The sequence below is a fragment of the Schistocerca nitens genome, chromosome 9, assembly GCF_023898315.1.
Source record: "Schistocerca nitens isolate TAMUIC-IGC-003100 chromosome 9, iqSchNite1.1, whole genome shotgun sequence".
NCBI classification, from domain to species: Eukaryota; Metazoa; Arthropoda; class Insecta; order Orthoptera; family Acrididae; genus Schistocerca; species Schistocerca nitens.
In genome coordinates this window covers 394049433-394075326 of record NC_064622.1, presented here as the reverse complement: position 1 = coordinate 394075326, position 25894 = coordinate 394049433, and the positions used below count along the sequence as shown (strand labels likewise).

Below are 25894 nucleotides of genomic sequence, written 5' to 3'. Positions count from 1 at the left end.
TGAACGCTATTGTCTAAAGCGACATGCATCTCACAGAGGAAACGACCGAGCTGAATTTCGCAAGGTCTCTGTCTGTGGAATCCATGTTGATTTTTATAGAGGACATTTTAGCTCGCCGAAACCGTCATAATTACTCAGTGTAAAACATACTCCAAAACTCGACGGATTGACGTTAACTATATCTGCCAATAATTACGTGCGTCTTGACCTTCTTGAATGTGGGAACGGCCTGCGCTTTTTCCAGATATCCTTCGTTGCTCCAGCGACCTGCGATATACACTGTGATCAAAAGTATCCGGACACCTGGCTGAAAATGACTTAAAAGTTCGTGGCACCCTCCATCGGTAATGCTGGAATTCAATATGGTGTTGGCCCACCCTTAGCCTTGATGGCAGGTTCCACTCTCTCAGGTACACGTTCAGTCAGGTGCTGGAAGGTTTCTTGGGGAATGGCAGCCCATTCTTCACGGAGTGCTGCACTGAGGAGAGCTATCGATGTCGGTCGGTGAGGCCTGACACGGACTGGTGTTCTATAGGATTCAGGTCAGGACTGTGTGCAGGTCAGTCCATTACCGGGAAGTTATTGTCGTGTAACCACTCCGCCATAGGCCGTGCATGATGAACAGGTGCTCGATCGTGTTGAAAGATGCAATCGCCATCCCCGAATTTCTCTTTAACAGTGGGAAGCAAGAAGGTGCATAAAACATCAATGTAGGCCTTGCTGTGATAGTGCCACGCAAAACAACAAGGGGTGCAAGCCTCCTCCATGAGAAACACGACTACACAATACCACAACCGAAATTTACTGTTGGCTCTACACACGCTGGCAGATGACGTTCATAGGGCATTTGCCATACCCACATCCTGCCATTGGATCGCCACATTTTGTACCGTGATTCGTCACTCCACACAACGTTTTTCCACTGTTCACTCGTCCAATGTTTACGCTCCTTACACAAGGCAAGGCGTCGTTTGGCATTTACCGGCGTGATGTGTGGCTGATGAGCAGCCGCTCGACCATGAAATCAAAGTTTTCTCACCTCCTGCCTAACTATCGTAGTACTTTGCAGTGGATCCTGATGCAGTCTGGAATACCTGTGTGATGGTCTGGATAGATGTCTGCCTATTAAACATTACGACCCTTTTCAACTGTCGGCGGTTTGTCAGTCAACGGACGAGGTCAGCCTGTACGCTTTAGTGCTGCACGTGTCCCTTCACGTTTCCACTTCGCTATCTCGTCGGGAACAGTGGACCTAGGGATGTTTAGGAGTGTGGAAATCTCGCGTACAGACGTATGATAAAAGTGACGTACAATCACCCGACCATTGTCGAAGTCCGTGAGTTTCGCGGAGCGCTCCGTTCTGTTCTCTCACGATGTCTAATGATTACTGAGGTCGCTGATATGGTACCTGGCAGTAGGTGGCAGCAAAATGCACCTAATAAAAAAATCGTATGTTTTTTGGGGTGTCCGGATAATTTTCGGCACATAGTGCTTCTGCTGGAAAGGGAGCAAATTATTTCGCATATTCTTTGTGGAATCTTACAGGTATCTAATCTAGTCTCAATAGCTTTGCACTACTAAGCGATTGTCTTTGCTTTTCTATTCCGCGATCAGTTATCTAAATACACTCCTGGAAATGGAAAAAAGAACACATTGACACCGGTGTGTCAGACCCACCATACTTGCTCCGGACACTGCGAGAGGGCTGTACAAGCAATGATCACACGCACGGCACAGCGGACACCAGGAACCGCGGTGTTGGCCGTCGAATGGCGCTAGCTGCGCAGCATTTGTGCACCGCCGCCGTCAGTGTCAGCCAGTTTGCCGTGGCATACGGAGCTCAATCGCAGTCTTTAACACTGGTAGCATGCCGCGACAGCGTGGACGTGAACCGTATGTGCAGTTGACGGACTTTGAGCGAGGACGTATAGTGGGCATGCGGGAGGCCGGGTGGACGTACCGCCGAATTGCTCAACACGTGGGGCGTGAGGTCTCCACAGTACATCGATGTTGTCGCCAGTGGTCGGCGGAAGGTGCACGTGCCCGTCGACCTGGGACCGGACCGCAGCGACGCACGGATGCATGCCAAGACCGTAGGATCCTACGCAGTGCCGTAGGGGACCGCACCGCCACTTCCCAGCAAATTAGGGACACTGTTGCTCCTGGGGTATCGGCGAGGACCATTCGCAACCGTCTCCATGAAGCTGGGCTACGGTCCCGCACACCGTTAGGCCGTCTTCCGCTCACGCCCCAACATCGTGCAGCCCGCCTCCAGTGGTGTCGCGACAGGCGTGAATGGAGGGACGAATGGAGACGTGTCGTCTTCAGCGATGAGAGTCGCTTCTGCCTTGGTGCCAATGATGGTCGTATGCGTGTTTGGCGCCGTGCAGGTGAGCGCCACAATCAGGACTGCATACGACCGAGGCACACAGGGCCAACACCCGGCATCATGATGTGGGGAGCGATCTCCTACACTGGCCGTACACCACTGGTGATCGTCGAGGGGACACTGAATAGTCATCGAACCCATCGTTCTACCATTCCTAGACCGGCAAGGGAACTTGCTGTTCCAACAGGACAATGCACGTCCGCATGTATCCCGTGCCACCCAACGTGCTCTAGAAGGTGTAAGTCAACTACCCTGGCCAGCAAGATCTCCGGATCTGTCCCCCATTGAGCATGTTTGGGACTGGATGAAGCGTCGTCTCACGCGGTCTGCACGTCCAGCACGAACGCTGGTCCAACTGAGGCGCCAGGTGGAAATGGCATGGCAAGCCGTTCCACAGGACTACATCCAGCATCTCTACGATCGTCTCCATGGGAGAATAGCAGCCTGCATTGCTGCGAAAGGTGGATATACACTGTACTAGTGCCGACATTGTGCATGCTCTGTTGCCTGTGTCTATGTGCCTGTGGTTCTGTCAGTGTGATCATGTGATGTATCTGACCCCAGGAATGTGTCAATAAAGTTTCCCCTTCCTGGGACAATGAATTCACGGTGTTCTTATTTCAATTTCCAGGAGTGTATTTGCCATTTCTACGTTCGTAAGATGGTTGCAAGAAGGCACCATGTTAGATCTCCCGCGGTGAAACAGTTTCGAAAAAGTAAATTCGGTATTTTGGGCTTCTCCCTGTTATCTTCCGTTTCTGAGCCAATATGGTCACTGAATGAATGAATGAATGAATGAATAGAAGGTTCGAACCGCTTACTGATTTTATGTAAGACCCAAGCTACTTACAATTTTTAGCCTGATCAGATGAAAAATTTTACTTCCAGTCACTGAACACCTATCCCATTATTCTCCTGAAGCTCATTTTCGCTTCGTTCAGCTTTTGTTTGTCAGCTAGGTTTACACTTCTCTGTTTAACGTAGCAGTTTTCTAACGTGGCCGTTAAACCACTGTTGGTCTTTTTCATCCCTTAAGAACGATGATTTTGAATTTTTGCCATTTGTGTTCTATGTCTTCATTCTTAGCACTGAATATTTGATACTGATAAGTGAGAAACTCTGCAATTTGTATCCTGCCACTCTTGGCAAGCAAAAATATTTTCTTAGCCTTCCTTGTAAAACCCATTGTCCTAGCTGTTGTCACAGCCTTATCACTGATACCTTGCTCTACTTTAACCGATTCGATACGTTCATGTGTGTTTGCTGCTAGGAGACCTAAGACGTTTGGTTCACGTGGTGGTTCTCTAATAACATGTTCCGAGTCATTTCCGGAGGAGACATTCAGAATTCTGTCCCTGGCACCAGTTTTGATAGCATGACTCTCCCAATCTAAACTTGACAATTTGGAGGCACCCCCGATCTCCCGCCCCCCCCCCGCCCCCAATTTAACAGCATTATCAAGAAAATTGCTAACGACATTCAGCATTCTGCAAGCTCGCTCTCTCTCTCTCTCTCTCCTTTTTTTCTATTTTTTTTTTTTTTTTTTTTTTTCAATTCCCCATCGGGGCGGGCTGGCAGCAGCATAGGCGCTGCTCTTCAGCCGAAAGACATAGAACAAAACAATAGAAGACATTTAAAAACAGCAAAGGAGAGAAGAAGGTGAACATAGATATAAAAAAGGGGGAACATCATGGAAGGCAATAGACAAAAACGGGGTGACTGTAAAATGGAGATAAAAAACTGTTTAAAAGTAGCACACACAAAAAGCCACACACTGCGACGGTTAAAAGAGCACAAGGCACAGTATGACTGGAACATAAAGGTAGCGACGGATGGCGTAGCACATAACATAACACTGATGGCGAACCTCAAGACAGGACACAATTAAAATCACACCTCTTGACGCACACGAGAAACAGCACTAAACACAACACTGATGTGGCACACTGATGATGAGCAATACAGAGGATCTGCCAGGCGCTAGGAGATGAGGGAGACCTGACGAAGGGAGGGAGGGGAAGAGATGTGGGAGGTGAGCGGGGGGCGCGCGGAAGAGGGCCAGGTAGGGAGGGATGAGGGAAGGAGAGAGGCAAGTATGGGGTGCAGGGTCTCAGGGGAGGGGGGGGGGGAGGAAAATCCGCTCTGGGAGAAGGAGGAAAGAGGAAAAGGGGGCCCTAGGGAGGGGGGGGGGAAACAAGGCCAGGTTATAGCTCGAAGGAAGGATAGATGTCACGGCGAAGTTCGTCATCCGGGAGGGGGAGGCGTTGGAAATTGCCCTGATGAAGGAGATGGAGGGTGTGGAGGTGGAGAGAGGGAGGGATACAGCGATAGAGGCGCGGCAAGGGGCAGGGGGTGGAGAGGAAGGAAGAAACCAGAGGGTGGGGGGGATCAAGCCTGCGAACAATGTAAAGGATGCGGAGATGTTGGAGGAACAGGAGGAGGTGGGGGAAGGGGATCAGTTCATACAGGAGCCGTGTGGGGGAAGGAAGGCGGATACAGAAGGCAAGGCGGAGCGCATGGCGTTCAAGGATTTGGAGGGCCTTGTAAAAGCGGGTGGGGGCGGAGATCCAGGCAACGCTGGCATAACAGAGGATGCAAGCTCTCTGTGAAGCGCTCTACTTATATAGCTCCTGATTAGACGTGTTGATACAATAACGATATATCGATATTCTTCCCAAGAAACATCGATAATACCGGCGATATTCATTCAGTGGATACATCGAAATCAAAATGGCAATATAGAGTGCCGATATTCTTATTTTTTATATATATATAATTTTTTTTTATCGGTGCATATTTGAGATTCTTCTTTTGGAATTTGTAGTGGAACTTAATTTTACTTTCACTGTGTGAACGAGTCTTAAGACTTTCTGAGCTTTCATCACGACTATTTTTTCTCTTCGACTGTGTGAAGACTGGTATATATGGCACATAAGTGGAAGTCCGACTGCACTGGGTGTTGCGGTGTGGATAGAATAAGAAGATTACCGACGTGAAGAAATGGTAGACCAGTTACGCTAAGAAACTATTTTCAACGCAACTAGTGTGCCGTTTCTTCACATCGGCAGTCTTCAAAAACTGTGATGAAAGTGATGAACAAAAATCTGTATGACAAGATTGGTCTTTGCAGTCGGCGGAGCCGTGTGAGGGGAAACGCTAACATAATCGGCACAACCAGCAGAAACGGCAACGTTTAGCTGCACCGGGCAATTTTGACACTAAAACTGATAGGTCGTTGGCATTGGCAGAAATGAAAGAGAGAAGTCGACAGTAAGTGTTCCGGACAAATCCGATATGTGACGCACCCATCGGACACCTTTTATTGTGCCACTGACATGCAGTTGCCACTGTTAGCAAAGAGGTTATCGCCAAGAGTGAACGTGCATCGGTTACCTTTCACTTCTTGTTCGAAGGGGGATAGGTAGGCTGCTAGTTCGTTGATGTACAGAATATCTAATACTTAACCCTCTGCTGGGCACGTGGGGTCTTTCGCGACCCCATACCACTTACACTTCTTGCACTTCATTATTTACTGGACCTGCAACGCTCATGGTCCCCGACACCTCTCCCGTAGTTACGATCTATATGACTACTATTCAGAAATACCGTTAATTAACTATTTCTTTAATTTATGATGACTTAGTTTAAGAATCAACGAAAATGGGCACTTGAGGTCTTCAAAGAACCAAGCTGGTTTAACTGACTCATTGTTTCCAGAAAATGGCTGAAGTTGGCAGAACTTATGAACAGTGAAGGTTACTCAGTTGTTAAGCTTCAGACGGCATTCTTGATGCCAGGGAAGTGGATGATGGCTGACATTATTACGTAAGCATATTATTTGTTTTCAAATCTTAAGAGTTTTGCATACATGTATGATGTTATTCATATGAAGAAAGAAATGTCTGTTCATTATAACTTAACCAATTCAAAATATGAAAGCTATGGGAACTGTAGGAAAAATTGTTTTCTTATAACTTAGGTTAGAATGTAAATATAGGATTAATTTTTTGTTTAGGGTTGGTGGAAAACTTGTTTGGGGTGAAGAAACTGAGATCATCCTTCTTCAGATGTAGGATGATGCTGATGTCGATAATGAAAGTATTTATGACCTGAATGATGATGAATAGTGGCCTTAGATAATGAAGAGAAGGAAGGCAGTGATGTAATGGAAGAGGAAGGGGAAGATATTGAAGATGTCATTCACAGTGACAATGATGTAAGTGTAACTAATGACAACACTACGAAATATTATTTCATTGGAAAAAAATGGAATGATTTGGTGCAAAGAGCTTCCAGATAAGTGCCGAATTCCATCTCATAATATAATTAATGATAAACTTGGTCCTAAAGTGGTACCACCTAGTTCACTAAAAGAAGTCCTAAAGCTCCTAATTACTCCGGAAATAAAATGACCGTTTTGGTAAGGGAAACTAACAAAGAGGCTAGGCGAGTGTACAAAATGTGGAATGGAGATTATCCTTGTGGTACAGCTAAGGTAAGTAAGAAACTAGATTCAGAAGAACAGAGGCGTACATTGGTTTTCTTATATCTTCTGGAGCTTACAAATCAGGGAGGGAGGACTTGAGTGAACAATGGAATGAAGAAGATGGCAGACCCATTTTCAGAGCAAGAATGCGCCTAAAAAGGTTTCAAGCTATCACACGTTTTCTCAGATATAACAATAAGGAAGCAAGAGAAGATCGTAGCATTCATGATAAATTAGCTGCATTTAGAGACATCTGGGAAACGTTCATTTCACAGCTTTCTTCCTGTACAGCCCAAGCTTTGACATAATTGTTGATGAACAGCTTGTTGCGTTTAGAGGGAAATGTCCATTTCGACAATACATGACAAGCAAGCCTGCTAAATATGGTATAAAAATATGGTGGGCCTACAATATTAGAAATGCATTTCCACTGAATGGACAGATTTACTTGGGAAAACATCCCGGCCAACAGAGAGAAGTAAATCAGGGTTCCAGTGTCATACGAGATCTAATTTCAAAATGGTTGAATAAGGGCCACAGTATTGTAGTTGACAATTTTTTCAGTAGCGTACTTAGAGTGAGAGAATTGCTGGCAGTGAAAACAACCTATTTCGGAACTCAAAGGAAAAACAAGATTGAAATAACTAAGGAGATGCAGCCATGTCGTTTGAGAGAAGTAAATTCCTCTGTTTGGATTCTCTGATTCCATATCACTAGTATCATGTGCGCCAAGGAAGTCATCAACTGTTATACTTTTCTCTCCTCTTCACTTATCACGAACTGTAGTTGGTCACGATAAGAAGCCAGAAGTAATAGAGCATTACAACAAACATAAGGGGGGGTGTTGACACCTTGCATCAACTTGTGGGCACCTATAGCGTGAAATGCAACACCAAGTGCTGGCCTCTTGTACTCTTCTATAATATGATCGACATTGCTAGAATCACTGCAATGATTATATGGTTGCATTATCACCCACAAAGCCTGACTTCAAATTAGAAGAGGCAGCAGTTCCCGTTGCAGTGCAGACAACATCTTGTGCATCCTCGCATCAACAGAAGAGAGCAAAAGTGCTCTTCTTGCTCTTGGATATGACAGACTGCATGTGAAGGTTGCTGTGTGTGGACGGGCTATTCCTGTAACCGAAATTGCAGATCTGAAGATGGTTCTAGAGGAACTGAAACCGGTCATGTGAATAAACATATTTGCAATCAAGACGGATTATAAGTAACATTGTATAATCAGTGATTGTGGTATCCCTTCAGATATTATGTCTGTTTTTGCAAAAATTGGTGCCAACATTTCTTGGTATCAGCTTCTGGCACACTGCTCAGTATTTACAGCTGAGCTCTTCACCCTGTATCAGGCCACGGAGTACATCTGATTACACAGGATTTTCAATTGTCCTCTGCTCAGGCACTCTCAGCACCCTTCAAAGTCTCTGTGCACTGTACACTGCCCATTCCTTACTGCAACGGGTCCAGGAAAACTGTCACTTGCTCACTCTTGGTGGAGCCACTGTGATGTTTATGTGGGTTCCCGGTTGTGTCAGTCTGCCAGGAAACGAGGCTGCCGACGCTGCTGTCCTCGTACCTCGGTCCACTAGTTCCTATATTCCCTCTGATCATCTCCGCATTGCCGCCTGTCAGGAGGTGGTGTCACTTTGGCATCATCATTGGTCCTCCCTTCCTGGGAATAAGCTACGCATTATTAAGTCTCTCCCACTAGCTTCGATGACAACCTCTCAGACCTCCTGCCAGGAGGAGGTCATTGTCCTGCGTTCCATATAGGGCACTGCCCTTTTAGCCATTGCCATCTGTTTACATGGCACTCCACCACCACTTTGTTCACACTTTGCTCAAGTTTTAACTATCTGCAATTTCCCGTCAGAATGCCCATTTTTTAACAATTTACAGGGTGTTTCAAAAATGACCGGTATATTTGAAACGGCAATAAAAACTAAACGAGCAGCGATAGAAATACACCGTTTGTTGCAATATGCTTGGGACAACAGTACATTTTCAGGCGGACAAACTTTCGAAATTACAGTAGTTACAATTTTCAACAACAGATGGCGCTGCAAGTGATGTGAAAGATATAGAAGACAACGCAGTCTGTGGGTGCGCCATTCTGTACGACGTCTTTCTGCTGTAAGCGTGTGCTGTTCACAACGTGTACGTGTGCTGTGGACAACATGGTTTATTCCTTAGAACAGAGGATTTTTCTGGTGTTGGAATTCCACCGCCTAGAACACAGTGTTGTTGCAACAAGACGAAGTTTTCAATGGAGGTTTAATGTAACCAAAGGACCGAAAAGCGATACAATAAAGGATCTGTTTGAAAAATTTCAACGGACTGGGAACGTGACGGATGAACGTGCTGGAAAGGTAGGGCGACCGCGTACGGCAACCACAGAGGGCAACGCGCAGATAGTGCAGCAGGTGATCCAACAGCGGCCTCGGGTTTCCGTTCGCCGTGTTGCAGCTGCGGTCCAAATGACGCCAACGTCCACGTATCGTCTCATGCGCCAGAGTTTACACCTCTATCCATACAAAATTCAAACGCGGCAACCCCTCAGCGCCACTACCATTGCTGCACGAGAAACATTCACTAACGATATAGTGCACAGCATTGATGACGGCGATATGCATGTGGGCAGCATTTGGTTTACTGACGAAGCTTATTTTTACCTGGATGGCTTCGTCAATAAACAGAACTGGCGCATATGGGGAACCGAAAAGCCCCATGTTGCAGTCCCATCGTCCCTGCATCCTCAAAAAGTACTGGTCTGGGCCGCCATTTCTTCCAAAGGAATCATTGGCCCATTTTTCAGATCCGAAATGATTACTGCATCACGCTATCTGGACATTCTTCGTGAATTTGTGGCGGTACAAACTGCCTTAGACGACACTGCGAACACCTCGTGGTTTATGCAAGATGGTGCCCGGCCACATCGCACGGCTGACGTCTTTAATTTCCTGAATGAATATTTCGATGATCGTGTGATTGCTTTGGGCTATCCGAAACATACAGGAGGTGGCGTGGATTGGCCTCCCTATTCGCCAGATATGAACCCCTGTGACGTCTTTCTGTGGGGACACTTGAAAGACCAGGTGTACCGCCAGAATCCAGAAACAATTGAACAGCTGAAGCAGTACATCTCATCTGCATGTGAAGCCATTCCGCCAGACACGTTGTCAAAGGTTTCGGGTAATTTCATTCAGAGACTACGCCATATTATTGCTACGCATGGTGGATATGTGGAAAATATCGTACTATAGAGTTTCCCAGACCGCAGCACCATCTGTTGTTGACAATTGTAACTACTGTAATTTCGAAAGTTTGTCTGCCTGAAAATGTACTGGTGTCCCAAGCATATTGCAACAAACGGTGTATTTCTATCGCTGCTCGTTTAGTTTTTATTACCGTTTCAAATATACCGGTCATTTTTGAAACACCCTGTACATTCCTGCTGGGGTTTTCTGTCAGAGTTATTGGCCATTTTAGCAAATGAAGTGCGGGCTGTCGACTGCATTTTACTTATTATCCATTGTAGCAGTATGGCAGAGACCATTTAATTTTTAGTTCTGGGCCTCTGTTTATCTGTGGTGTAATTTATAGCATTTTCTCCATGTCCCTGTTCTTAGCTGTATTCTCTTATGTTGATTGGCAATGACATTTAGTTGTCTTTTAACTCTTCTCTGTCTTCGTGTTCTATAGTTTCGACTTGGGTGCATATGACCCCAGTTGTTTTTGTGCCCTAAGAGGAAACACACCACATGGAGAAGTTCAACCAAAATAGTTTTCTGTCTGCATAAATTTGTGGTGAACAATCACGAGACACTTGAAGAAAGTATGGAACATAAAGTGATTGTATGGTCTGATTTCTGTGTCAGGCAGAACAATAATTGTAGAGTTTTAGTGCTTTATTTCTATGGTCAGCTGGAAGTACTTTACAGAAATACATAAAAAGTTTTTATGTTCAGGTCATAGTTTTGTACTTCGTGACAGGGACTCCACAGTGATCTAGGAAAGAAAGTAGGTATCAAAAGTTATGGTTCATTCAGAATGGAAGCATGTCATTGCTGAGACCTTTATTGATCCTTCAAAACTGACCATTCAGGAGATAATGATGGAAGACTTTAAGGACATAGAATCAATTGAGTTGGTTTTCAAAAAGCCACATGGTTTGAAAATTAAGACAGTGTATTGTAAAACATGATTGTTAATATTAAGTAAAAATTTTTTCATTGCCTTCTGGTTTTCAGTTGCTCTTCAACAGAGCACTGAAACTTCATAAGGGGCAGAAAGGTTATCTACTGGGCATGATGAAATATATGGAGCCAAAATATGGGCACCATTACAAAAACCTGCAGTGTGACAACTGAATTTAATATACCAGATTTGTGTCTCAACTTGATAACAAACTCGTGTTGTCCTACTTTTTTTAAGATCAAAGTAATCAGTTTACAATAAATATTATTTTTTATCTTGCTATGATTTTCTTTCTTACAACTTTTGGATTCTAGACAATCTTATCAGTATGGTAGAGTACAGACTGATCTGCAATAATGTTGTATATCCATTGCTCTACAGCATTTTTTTGTTTTCATATTTTCTTTTTTTTAATAGCTATGTTTAGCACAGTTTTAAAAAGCAAAAACAAGTATTTTCAACAGTCTGTATGCGCAAACAATACATATCTATTACATTATTATTTTGTAATAATTATCTGGAAATAACATTTTTTCAGTTTCATAAAAACTCCAAAATGTGGCATACTGCATTATTTATGCACATGCTTGAATTCATGAGTAATACCGCTTAATGTGGACTATCATCATTTGCACAAAACAATATATTTCATGTAACTCTTCATTTTCCACCAATGGCTCTTCCACATACAATGCTTCATGTTGTAAATTGGTATCAACTGAAACGCATACTAACTTTGCTTTACCTGCTGGTATTTTATCATGGGAATCAACCTTTAGTGTATGTATTCACAGTTTAGTTGGCAACACCTTCTTGAGGGATGTGCCTTGTGACATTGCCTTGCTCATACCATATCCCTCAATGGAAACAAAATCCCACAAATTTCTACTGTATACTGCAAAAGATCAATTTTGGCATGATGATTGCCGAGAAAATCTAGCTCAAGAATTGCTGGATACTGTTCAGCCATGTATGGCAAGACTTCCATAAGCTTAGGAAAATTCTTCATTCCAATACTAAAACTGAACAGCAGCATACCTAACAACTCTGCGTTGTTGTCATAAACACTACATAATTTGTAATGTGGAGGCTGAAGTTTCTTCTGCCTGCAAATTCCAGTCTGATGACTGAATGTGTGTACTGTTGTCTACCAGAAATTTATGTTCCTCATCCATCACAAAGCCTGCCAAGCAGCAATCTGTGCAGTTATATGTGCAGTATTACATACTATTGGGAATGGCTACTGATGGCTGAAGCACTCTTGTTTGTTAATTGCTTCTTCTGCTGATGTTATTTTTCCTGCCTTTGATATCCACAGTCCTGTGCTTGGTGTCCAACTTGTCCACTTGTTAAGCATTCGGGTTGCTGACATTGCTTCTGTACATGATCTTTACACCAACATCTATTACACTTTACCTTTGAAGGAAAAAAATCAGTGTTCTGTACCTACTCTTGTGGCAATGTCAATCTCTCCTACTTGTGCAGTGACTCTAAGGATTGCAGCCAAGTCCCCAGGATTTTCCATCCTCATCCTACATGACACCTCAGGAAGGAGGGGGGGGAGGGGAAGGAGATATGAGTAGAAACCCAACTAAAGCCCTATTTTCTGCTCCCCACAGCAAGACTATCGGCTTCTGTGTTTGGCATCAGTTGGTACATTGACACACTGATCTTCTGGATCATATCCAAAACAGTCTGCACCAATTCCTTATGTTTCTGTGTTATGGTATTCAATTTTCCTTGGAAGAATCCTGTGCTGTTTTGATTCTGATAATGCTGTCCTAAGCAGTCAGCTTCACTAAGAACTTTGTGGTACAAAACATCTGTTTTGGCTTTGTCTTTTAGTTGTAAATCAGTCACATGGAGAGAAGTCTCATCTGTCCAGCCACTCCTTGTGGTGGTGGTAGCCCTAACATTGTCTATGAACAGTTACATCCCATGTTGATTTGCCAGAAGTATGTGTTATCATGGTAGCTGCCGATGGATCAAGAAAAGGAGGAGAGGATACACTCACTACTGCCTTAGTTTCCTTTGACCCCAATCACAGCTGTTGAACCACAGCCTGTAGAACTTCAGCCTGCCATTATTCATAGCTCCTATTTTTGTAGCTGTTACTTAGAATTCAAACTTGATGACACCTGTATCCAGTCTGTCAAACAGGCAACAGTCTCACCTGTAACAGCAGTAGATGTGTCTGGAATTTTGTGTAATCTTCCACTACCATTTGTAAGAAAGAAGCATGGATAGAGAAACTCCACTCAAAAAACACACAAACTATTCATGCATTAATCCTTTCACTGTGTTACTACCCAGTGGTACTCCAAACAATCCTGTGCCAAATGCCCAAATCATCTACAAATACTAGATGAGGCTGGCAGAGCCTTGGTTTGTGGCAGTCTGTGACCTGACAGGTTATAAAACTTAAACTGTGCTGGTATTAAATATGATTCCCTGATATTCCCTCTAAGTAATAGGAAGTCTGCAAGCTGCTGTGGTTTAACAAATGACACCTTCAAGGTGCTGCTGATGTCTCTGTGAGTTGATATAGCCCAACCAGATATGCATGTACAACAAGAAGGCTGTCAATAAAGAAAATGTTCACTCATCACATCATATTGTGTTGGAACTGCAGATGTGGCTCCACTGCCGTCGAAGTCCCGAGGTGAAGCTGATTCTGACACCAATGTTGCAACCTGAGGAGCTGAGTTCACTTTGTGTGCAGGAAGGTGAGCACAGTGTATGGAAGGATGGTTCAGATTATGCCTGGAGGTGCTAGTGACATAATGGTTTATATAGTACCATTTATTTGCCAGGATGAGTTTACAGAGTGTAGCATACGGTGGTTGAGCATCAGCACGAGCCGCGAAGAAGTGCTGATGTGCCCTGTCAGCAGGTTGTGATATCAGAGCCACAGATCAGTGAGTGGTGGCCATGCGTTGTTGTGCAGGTGTCACTGTGGAGATTGGTAGGTGTCACATGTTCTAAATGTTCTGCTGTACAGTATGGCCCCACACCTGAACACTCTCATACACAGTCTGTCACGTGATCAGGTGAGGATAGCCAACTACATGGTCCAGTATGTCGACTGTCATGAAGACTAGACCTTGTCGTCCATTTTGTATTGATCAGGACTGCAACAGATGGTTAAGGGTCAGCCTAGGGCTGCACTAATGTGCTACAGCTGTATGGAGTGAAGATACCTGCTTACATATCATCCACAATGGATCCTCAGTGGGAGGAGAACTGGCAGCATACTAGTCTTCTTATCTGTGATGTCCCATTAGGCAGTAATGGCAGACCGCAGCTGTGGTCGGCTACGTCTCAGTGTTGAAGTTAGCAAGCACACAGACTGTAACCAATGAGCTTATCATGGTTTCATAGAAACTAAATAGTCCATCATTCTCTCTGATTACAGCAACATGGAGAGGATGGTGGCATGGCTGGATGTGTCTTTGAGATCCGAAAGCTCCATTATTTAAAATGCCAAGCACATACCTATCGCACAGTGGCTGTGTGTGCATGATCATATTTTCACTCATTTATTGATGTCTTCAGTACTCCTTGCCTTGCTGTGATGATTCAAGAATTGTTCTGGGTCTCTGAGCTTGGGTCTTTTTTCATGTTTGACTATTTCAGTGGCACTCGGGAGCTTGAAGTTACAGAGTGTTACTCCATACTACCCTGTTATGTTGTACTGTGGTGTTAGCTCCTCTGCTTTCCTTGCTCAGAGGCTGTGTGGCAATGCTTGCCTTGCATCCTCTCTTCTGCTACATTAGCTGTACACTATGTTGACATTCAGATTGGCTCACTGGTCCTGTGCTGGCTTCCTCAGCTCTGAGCTTGTCGCGTAGAACTTTTAAAAAATTTAGGCGTATACACTGAAATTATTCTGTGGTGCAGCAGCACCCACAGCTACAAAGAAAACTATTCTGACCAAAGCTGGCACTTGCATCGTATTGAGGATATTGCATGATTGTCTTTTGTGGTCAAATATGACAGTGCATCCTGCATGCTTCATCTGTCATCGCGTTTCCATATTCTTGTCCAACTCCTGTACTTACAATAGTAACTTTTGCCTCAGTATCCTGTTTTAGCAACTCTCGTCTGTTTCTTGTTAAGCTACCTACATAGTCTAGCTCAGTGAGACTTATACTTTTCGTCTTACAGCAATTTACATTGCTGAAGGCCTTTTCTAAATTAATAAAGCCTACTACAGTGGTTCACACAGAGCGGCCTTAAATTAGTTAACTGGTTAGAAATGTCACAATCACCAGAATCATGGCAAATCACATTTATTCTTCACCAGTTAGATGCTATAGAAGGGAGTGTAGATACTTTTGTAAACCCTCATCGCCAGTTTCGTAAAGGCCTCATCACTACTGCTGTGGAGGCGGAGTTGCCACTGTTCCTATGGTAGGCCGAGTTTGTGAAACAGCTGCTGGAGCTGTACACCACTAAGATGGTTTCTCCCTGCCACTGTTACAGAGCTATGCCCCAGGGTCAGGTAACAGGATAGGAGAACTAAGGTTCGACAACACTTCAACAAATTACTACCAAAGTCACACAAATGAGGTAAAAAGGTTTGTATTGTATTGTATGGAACTGAGGACCTAGAAATGACAAGGAGGCTTTGTCCCCTCCTTAGCCCTCAGTGGTACACAACCTCTCAACAGGCTACAGCAGTCCACACACCCCACCGCCACACCAAACCTAGGGTTATTGTGCGGTACAGTCCCCAGTTGAGCCCCCCCCCCCCCCCCTCCCTGGAACATCTCACAACAGATGAGTGTAACCCCAATGTTTGCATGGCAGACTAATTATGCTGTACGTGTACATGGAGAAAGTGTTTGCGCAGTAATCGCCGACATAGTGTAACTGAGGCTGAATAAGGGGAACCAGCTCACATCCACTGAGGCAGATGGAAAACTGCCTTAAAAACCATCCTCAGACTGGCCGGCACACTGGATCTTGACACTAATCTGCTGGGCGGATTTGTGCCAGGGACCGGCATGCCTTCCCACCTGGAAAGCAATGCATCAGACCACACGGCTAACTAGGCAGGCATTAAAAAGCTTTACTTACCTTTGTCATTTATTGAATAATGTTGTCTGCAACACTGTAATACAACACAAAAAAGGCCCTCAATAACTAAGTGCAAATAATTGTAGATGAACTTCACAATACATAGCAAATACAATTTACAACTACTGTCTGTTCATTTCTAAGAGCTCACTAAATGATGTTCCCTGTCTAAGTTAGCCCTGGACAATGATCTATAACCAAGTGGATGAGAGCTGTTCATCTTTCTTCCAAGTACACTTCTGTCTGTCGTCGTCTGATCATTGGCGGTTTGTACTTGGCTTTCAATTGGTCAAGGCGGAGCTGATATCTTCATCCTCAGCACTGCCTATGGGGCTGGTGGAATTGGCACAAGTGGCAGATCTCTCTGGCACTGGCACCAGCTTGTATTTTTGTGCCTGTGGTAGTTTTTCCCTGGCTGTGTCTTGTACATATGACACAACATATACCATACAAGGGATATGACAAAGTTTGAATTATCACCCCAAAATATAAACGTTCTGTAATTGATTTTGTTTTGCAGTTACATGTCTGCAGTCCTGGTAGATATTCAAATCCCCTCATGACAACACTGTAGGACACCACTAGATGGCCAAACAAAAAATGCCATAGCCCATTGGTAAAGTGGAGTATCTTCTGGAACTGTAGTTGGGCTGGGCTTATGGTTAACTTGTACAAAAGTGGACTGGACACATCAAAACTCTGCTGCAAGGCACGTTGCAAAGTTCGACCATCTAGCTACTCCGTAGCTGAAAGAAATGTCATATAAATGTTCTGTTTTTAATTTAACAACTGAGGACCTGGACGACAAGACAGTGGCTGTTTGGGAAAATGTTTGAATTTTGCAGCTACACAGAAGCCCTTGCCATTACCATATTTTACCAGAGGAATTGAAGAAGCTGTCAGAAAACTAGATGATGATGCTGCTGAAGAAATAAGATATGAAGCACGCTGATGACTTAAAAGACCCTGAGCACAAAAAAGTAAGATGTCCTTGTCTGAAAGAGCGGCACTTCGTAATCTCCAGAATGATACCAATATGGTGGTTCTTCCTACAGACTGCCACTGATTGGTGGCTGAGACACATATACGTAGAGAAAATGTACAACTTACTTGAGGACAGAACATATCGTAAGACTGGCAAGGATGTCACTGTCCTTTTTCAGAGAAAATGGCTTCATTTCTGAGCTCCAGTTCTCTGCCCAAGGAAGGTATCAACAGACTGAAGGGACAAATCTCTGTGCCTCACAGATTATAGCTTTCTTAAGACCCACAAAACAAATCTTGTCAGAAGAAAATAGAAATCATAAATCCTTCTTGTGGTAGATGCTAAATCATCGACTTTCAGACTAACAGTGAGTAACACAGATGCACCTACTTCTGGTGTGCCAATGCAGCAGTTAGCTTAGTTCTGGAGACTTTTGTAAGTGAATGTAAACATCATACCCTTAAATTAGCAGATTTTTAATGGTATGTTGCCAACAACCTTGCCACATTGAGTACACTGGTTCTCACCTGGGCAACAAATTTAAGCATTGTTACACCTGATTAGCATTTTGATGGATGATTGTCTGGGAACACCAGGTGCTGTTGTCTCAGGAACATGGGAGTTGCTGAATTGGTGTCCATTCAAAAGAGTTGCACCAATCTGTTGAACCATATATTATTATTATTGTTTTTGTTGTTGGTAGTAGACTTTAAGTTTTCAAACTTAAAAGGTCTGCTTTACTCATTACCTTTGACATATTCTCCTTGTTTACTAAGTTACTCATGACTGTCTATAACTGATTAGCACTAAATATGAGGAAGGCATAACCATCTTGTTTAAGCATGTGCTAACCTCCACTCAGTTTTTAGTTTGTAATCAATATTTTGAACAGATTGATGTTTCCCCCATTGAACTCGGGACCTTTGCCTTTCACGGAGAGGATGGGGCGTGAGTCGTGCTAGGGTAGCTCAGATGGTAGATCACTTGTCCACAAAAGGCAAAGGCCCTGAGTTAGAGTCTTGGTGTGGCACACAGTTTTAACCTGCCAGGAAGTTTCATATCAGCACACACTCCACTGCGGATTGAAAATCTCATTCTGGAATCACCCATACTGCTTTATACTTTCAGGACTCTAGGTGCCACAATCCTTTGGAGACTATGAGCTTACCTAAAACTTTAGTACATGGAGCCTGTGTTCAGTCACACTGACTGACTGCAGGATGCACTGGTACACTTGGAAAAGGTGGTCAATAAAAATAGATATATAAAACATCAGAGTAAAAGAGATTTTCTCATGAAAATGCCAGGCAGCCAGAGGAAAAGAAAGAAGAAATGATGTAATCTACATCCTCCCTACCATAATGGGGCAAATGTTTCTTCAAAATTTGCCACACTAATGAAGAAACATAAAGTGAATGTGATCTTACTCACACTGACCAAGATAGCAGCTCTTCTGGGATATATGAAAAATGATCTGCTTTTCGAAAGGCAGGTATATATGAAACTCCTAGGCCATGTGGTAAAAGGTACACAAGAAAAACAGTACCAATCTTCAAAAATAGTTTATTGAACACCAGGGTCACAACTGCCTTCTACATCGGAAAGAAAAAATATTTGCCACAAGGGTAAATGTAAAGGTTTGATGTAAGGGAGCCTGCTCCATAACTGACAAAGTCAAAGGGTATAAGTGAAAATCTACTGAAGTTCCACCTTAGCGTCTCACTGCAATCGAACTATGATCCCCAACTCCTGAATCCTGAACATGACACACAGAGTACCGACTGGAAATTACTTAATACCCTCAAATAAATTCATCTGTTGATAGGCTAGTGACAATGCCCATAACTTGATGTGGGGTATACCAAAAATCTTAAGTCTGTTGTACAGTAATAATTTATTCCACTTACCTGCACAAGTTTCACAAACTGCTATGTTTACAACAGTCCCCCAGCATCAATGCAGCAATGGTATTGTTGCACAAAGTCCTGTTATACCCATTCTAATAACCCCAGTGTCATTTGATCAGTGTTGCAGGCTGCAAGATTTCTTGGCAGGAAATCCTCTTCAGTCTCAACAGGCATCTTGTACACAAGACTTTTCACATGGCCCCATAAGAAGTATTGAAGTGGGCTGAGATCAGTTGAACAAGCTGGTCACAAAACAGGACCTTCTCTGCCCATCCACTTTTCTGAGACTGTCTGACACAACTGTTCACAAACCCTCAGCCCAAAGTGAGGAAAGACTTCATCATGTTGGAACCGCATCAGTTGATGAATAACAAGAGGGAAGCATTTCAGGAACCAGGGTATTATATCTCCGATAAACATTGTGTATGCTAGTGCATTTAAGTGGGGAAGAAGAAGTGGGTGTAATACATAATCATTGAGTATGCTTGTCCACAAATTGACTGTAGTGTGGGGATTCTTATCAGCAAACAGGAGTATTGCAATTATTTACCATTCTGTCTCTGGTGAAACACACTTCATCCATGAAAAATGACACCAGATTCACATCCAGCAGAAGTTGAAAGCATGCACTTTCTGTGGATGTTAGAGATGTAGTTGTGTTTCCTATAATGGTTGCCACACAGTACTCTGAAACATTTGTTTCATGTGCTACTGATTGAATGTTGATTACAGGTGCCTCATCCACTTGGGCAAGCACTGCTTCTTCTAAGTTGGTGGCCCAAGTAGTTTGTCATCCTCCCCAATCATTTTTCTGTGGTACCAATTGTCATGTTGCACTTAATTGCTGGAACTACGTAGGAAACATGATAAGAGCCGGATGTTGTCTGCATGGATATTTGGTCCTGTATGACCTCCCCGCTTCTCTGCTGCTCCCATTTGTTTGCCCCTACATGAAAATCATATCTGCAAGTTCAGTCAAAAGGTACAACTCAATTTGTTTAGATCTGATCAACATTAGTGTTTAAACTTACAGACAAGGTTGCAGTTTCCTACAGTACAGACATTGTTCACCAGATCTGCTCATTTTTGTACACAGTACACCATATCCATTGGTTTAGATCAGTTGTCATCCAAATGTTTACACCTAAGTACTTGGCAGAATTTCTACAATCTTAGCAACAACAGTATTGGCACACTCATTTTACAGTCAGGGGTATCGTAACAATTTTCAATGAACATTCAACTCGATCATTTCTGGACCAGAGCCCTGTACCTCAGTCTGATAAATTTACCCTTCTCCATCATCCCTGAAAGTTTGTAGCATAATCATAAAATCACCCCTGTATGTGTTGTAGTTACTTATATAGTGCTGCACACATGTCAAGATTCTGCTGGCAACAAAAATATGAATTATGTTTCCTTAAGGGGGGATGTAAAGGAAAATGTAAATGTTTATTTAAAAAATCATTAGAGCCATATTTATTAATGTACAAATCTAAAATTTTCCATGTGTAAAGCAAAAGAGCTTTTTTCAACAGAAAAATATAATAAAATATGCAGGATTAATATTTTGCAAGAAATTTGAATTTTTAATTTTTTATTGCCTTTTTTATAAAAAGCCATAACTCAAATTCTAATCATGCAATTAATCTGAAAATTTTATTGTAATGTTCTGAGAAGGTTGGTTATAAGACCACTGAACTACAGTTATTAATTTATGGTACAAATTGTATCATTAACAAAGTTTTTAATTTTGCACATCCAAAATTAACTTTTTGTTCGACATACAATCATCTAAAAATCAGAATATAATTGCAGGATCTCATATTTTTTAGTTCCAGAAAGACAGCAACACGTTGCTAACAGTTCCTGAAAATTTTGTAGCATAGCACATATACTTTTTGAGAAAAGTCTTCTAATAATGTAAAAAAGTGTAAATAAGAGAAAATGAGGTTCAAAAATTTTCTTATCATACTTCTACATGTGATAAGCTTGCCTCAGTTTTAAAATCCTGCTTTTGTCAATGGTGTAAAATGCTTTTGTTGTAAACACACCAGGATCTATACCAGCTCACTTCAGAACTTCAGGTCTGCCATTGATTCCATTATTGCAACATGAAACTGCATCAAATACAACTACTTTGGGTACTTAAACTTCACAGAATGTCCTTTTTGAGCATCTAATCCAAATTAAATTATCCAGCCTTTCATTTGCATTTTGTGTCTTTCCATGAAGACACTTCCTCAATAAATCATGGTTTGCAAGAAATCTGAATGTGGGCTTAATTGCATTCATAACATGTTCTAGTAATGAGTGTCTATGTGAATAAAGTCTCATTTCTGTTGTTGAACTTACACCAATTGTCTTTCGGACACAGATTGTGCATTGGTGTTTGGCCAGTGGATAGTTTATGGGGAAAAAATACCCACAGCATGCCTCATTGCCTCTAAATTGTGTGTGGTTTTCCTGATAGCTCTCCTATAAAATAATTGAAGAGAATCAGTTTCGCCGGCCGGAGTGGCCGTGCGGTTCTAGGTGCTACAGTCTGGAACCGAGCGACCGCTACGGTCGCAGGTTCGAATCCTGCCTCGGGCATGGATGTGTGTGATGTCCGTAGGTTAGTTAGGTTTAATTAGTTCTAAGTTCTAGCCGACTGATGACCTCAGAAGTTAATTCGCATAGTGCTCAGAGCCATTTGAACCATTTGAATCAGTTTCTTTCAGAATAAGCCTGCCTTTTTCTCGTAGTGGTTTTCCATCCTCATGTACTTCACCTTTCTTCTCCTTCAGCAAGTGAAGAAGCCTACCACCAACCCTCTTTTGGATGTGGCCAACACATCCCAACTTTTCTGTTGTCGTATTGTATGGATTTTTATCTGTTATACCTTTGAGCAAGGAGGAGTCTCCATCACTAAGGTATTTAGTATATCTAACATGATACTAGTTCTCAGATCTCGAACATCCTCACAACTGCAGCAGCCTCCATGCCCCCACTTGAGCCACTATAATTTTTAAATCATGCTACTGCATGCTTTTCTTGCCACAGTTTCTGACTGTTTTCATTGTTGGACTTTTCCTTGTTGCACACTGGTTGCAGTATTTAGACATAATTTCTACATCTAAAACTTTACCTGAGTCAATACCAATTACAGATTCAACTCCATATGGAGATGTGTGACCCCCTTTTATCCACGTCCCATCTACAGACTCGCACAGGTCAGTAACATTTATAGGAGATTCACTGATCTACTCCAGGATCTATTTCTTTTTGGTTTATTTCCACCAATCAATCCACTGCTTTCTTCATAGAAACTTTGGTAGTATTGCATACAACATGAGACATTTCTTTATTTATTTTTTCAAATCTTGCACACGTTGGGGGCATTTTCAGAAAACCACACAATAAATTACCTCCTTCCCTGCCCTGTCTGAGGCATCTCAGAGCATATGTTAATCCGAAACTGCTTTCATGGATACCAGTGTCAGTCCTTTTGGAGGAGGAAAATGAAAATTCATAGCCACATAAATTACAAATTAATTTAAAATCTCAAGCTATTCCCACTCTATTCTTCAACAACATTCATGCATTCCATATTTTTACAGCTTACACAGGAACATGAAAACTTTATAGCCTGGCAGAGAGGCTTTAAATCAATAAGTCAGAATCCAGTGGAATCCATATCATCATTCGCACACCTGTACAATTCTCCTGTCCCAAGTTTTGATGCTGAAGCTGAGAGCTTACGTTCTTCATTTTGAGCTGCTTCCCCTTTTTTTGTTGGTAAACTGATTCCCATGAAGACTCCATTTTCTAAACACAGTTTTTCCACCATACATTATGCATAAATCTTGACTTCCATGTACAGGTTTGTGAATTCAACCTTCCACTTACTAATATGTGTTAGTATTGTCAAACTGTAAATAAACCACATGCAAGAACGTTTTCAGGGAAAGATATAAATGTCAGCCAGAGATATAGTCAGCCACAGATATTGAAAGAAAATAGCCTTCACACTGACAAATTTCACTGAAGCAAGCAGTTTCCCAAATGTCAGAAAAGTTGGAAGTGGCTTGCAGTGCAGAGTAAATCAGTTTAACAATTTAAAAGCATTTCTAAAGCTGCTATCATGATAAAATTCACAGACAACATAGATTAAACCGTGTAGATCAAGAAAGTGATATTCTTGAAAAATGGACTTTTTGGACCAAAATCCATTTCATCCCCCCTTAATGTCAGTACATCAGAAATCTATTGCCCATGGTACTTTTGCAGAAATGCATGATATTCAGGCACTTGAAGTTTATATCATGGAATGTTTATAAGAGCCATTCTGGAAACAATTGTTTGAGTCTGGAGTCCTTCAAATCTGCATCTCTAACATTAATTTTTTAATGATTGCACAGTGTTGTTCTTTGTGTGTGCATCACTATGTATATCTTCCCGAAGTTGGGGCTTCATAGAACCCTTGATATGCTTATTGCATTCTTGACATAGAACAATCCCTCTATCAGGAGTGAACAGTTTGTTACCAAGGATCTTAATTTGGATGATTTTATAACGCAACAGGGGTTAAGGAGTACTGTTTTGCAAACTTTTCTTGGCTTGTGCACATTCCCTAGTTCTAGCTCAGTGGCTGGTAGTCTTTCTCTATGTCCCACTGCCAATCTTGACTGCACACAAAACTGTTTTCTACGCTCAAGAATGGCAGCTACAATGCCACACACAGTATTCAATTCAATTTATTAGCGTCCTCGTAGTACATCATCAAAATGACATAGGACTTGTTAATAAACATTACAATTTAAAATACATGTACATGAAAATTTATAATTGAATTTACTTGTCACTTAGACATTATAATTTTAATAGAACTATAAGAACATTAACATAAAAATATACAAGTAGGTTAACAATGTACACAAAAAAAAGCTAGTGATTCTCATATCAAAGATTATTTCCATTCTTACATTAACACTGTTTAACACTTTCATAGAAACAGCAAGTATTCAAATGTGAGCAGTTACACATATTTATTATGTCAGAGAAATATTAACTGTGCTTTTATTGTCAATGATTCATAAACTCTTCAATACTGTAAAAACTATTGCTCAATAACACGTTTTTAAATTCTTTTTTAAATATGTGCAGTTTTGGTATTATTTTTAGTTCTTTGGGGAGACCACTGTAGAGGATTTTGGGTTGGTATAGTACACTACTGTGATATGTAGCTGTTTTATGAATTTCTCTGTGGAAATCATTCCTATTCCTTGTTTCGTAGTTGTCAATACTAGGAATAAGAATATTCATGGAATCAATACTGGGAATAAGAGTAATCTTCACAAGGATTTAAAGTCACTTAGTCTAGTACAAAAAGGTGTGCATTATTCAGGAACACACATTGTCAATAACTTGCCAGCAGCCATAAAAAGCTTAACAACCAATGAAATTCAGTTTAAGAGAAGCCTAAAGGATTTATTGGTGACCAACTCCTTCTACTCCATTGATGAATTTCTTAGTAAAATCAACTGATTTGTATATAAGTTCATTACTGAAATTCATTGAAAATTTGTGTGTGTGTGTGTGTGTGTGTGTGTGTGTGTGTAAGTATAATCTAACTTCTGCACCATTTCAGTGCAGTAATGTGTTCATTGTAAATAAGTATTACAGTAGTTGTATTACATGTTTATTACCTTATAAAGAAATAAACTTTTTTGTTTTAAATTGAGTGCATTAGTATTTGTAAAATGACTCTTAGTGTTCATTAAAAAAAGACGATCATTCCACTTGGGACCTGTGGAATGGTACATTAGCTTATTTGTTTTAGTTGTAAATATTTGTCATGTATTGTTGTTTTTCTGACATGTTCCACATCCTGGAGGACCACCTCACTACGGATCAATTGGAATGAAAGTAAATCTAATCTAATCTGTGAAATTCTCTGTTTAATGTAGAAAATTCCTCATGTTCTTTTAAGAAACATCTTCTTTCATATATTATAAGGACGGTAGTGTCATGATTTGTAATTCTTTGAAAGCTTGCCTGCAAGAGTCTCTATATCCTATACCTTTTATTATTCTGACTGCCTTCTTTTGTAGTCTAAATGAATGTTTTGTTAGACTGTTGTTCCCCCAAAACTGTACACTGTATCTTAATAAACTGTGCATGAATGAGAAATAAACACATAACACTGTTTTAATATTACATGAGCTTTTAAGCATTCTAAGTATATAACATTTTTGACTTAATTTTTGGTCCAATGATATTACATGCTTTTCCCATCTTAAGTGTTCATCAAACCATACTCCCAAGAATTTAGTGTATGATGCTTGTTCAATCTTACACTACCCAGTTCTACTGTAAGATTAGTTTTTATTTTATTTGTAATATGTCTGAAGGTGATCCACATTGTTTTTTTTTTTTGGCATTCACAATGAGTCTGTTTTCATTAAACCATCTGTCTGCTTCATATGTTGCTAATGTGACTTTGTCCTGTAAGTCAGCTTCACTATTTGCTTTAACAAATTGTTATTGTATCTGCTTTACTATTAAGAACTAAAACTCCAAACCTTAGAAAACTAAACAGAAGCATGTCCTTAATAATCCAACCACATTCATAGCACTGGAATGTGGTTTTTAGATTTAGTTTACTTACTGTTATCAACTTTCATGGTACCGTAGTTCAGATTCAGATATTTTTTCTGAGATAGCAGCTTACTGAGGTTGTAGAGAAATATGTAGATGAGTGCAAAGCAATAATATGTAAGTTTACACAGCATAATGTTAAAATATATAAAAACAAGTAATATAATGAAATACATCAAAATATGTTAT

At 41.6% G+C, this 25894-nt stretch overlaps 1 protein-coding gene across 1 annotated transcript in view; it reads left to right on the top strand.

The window, feature by feature from the left end:
* Positions 1-25894, top strand: part of LOC126203632 (sepiapterin reductase) — a 172680-nt gene that overhangs the window by 143188 nt on the left and 3598 nt on the right. The gene's annotated exons all lie outside the window — the stretch shown is intronic.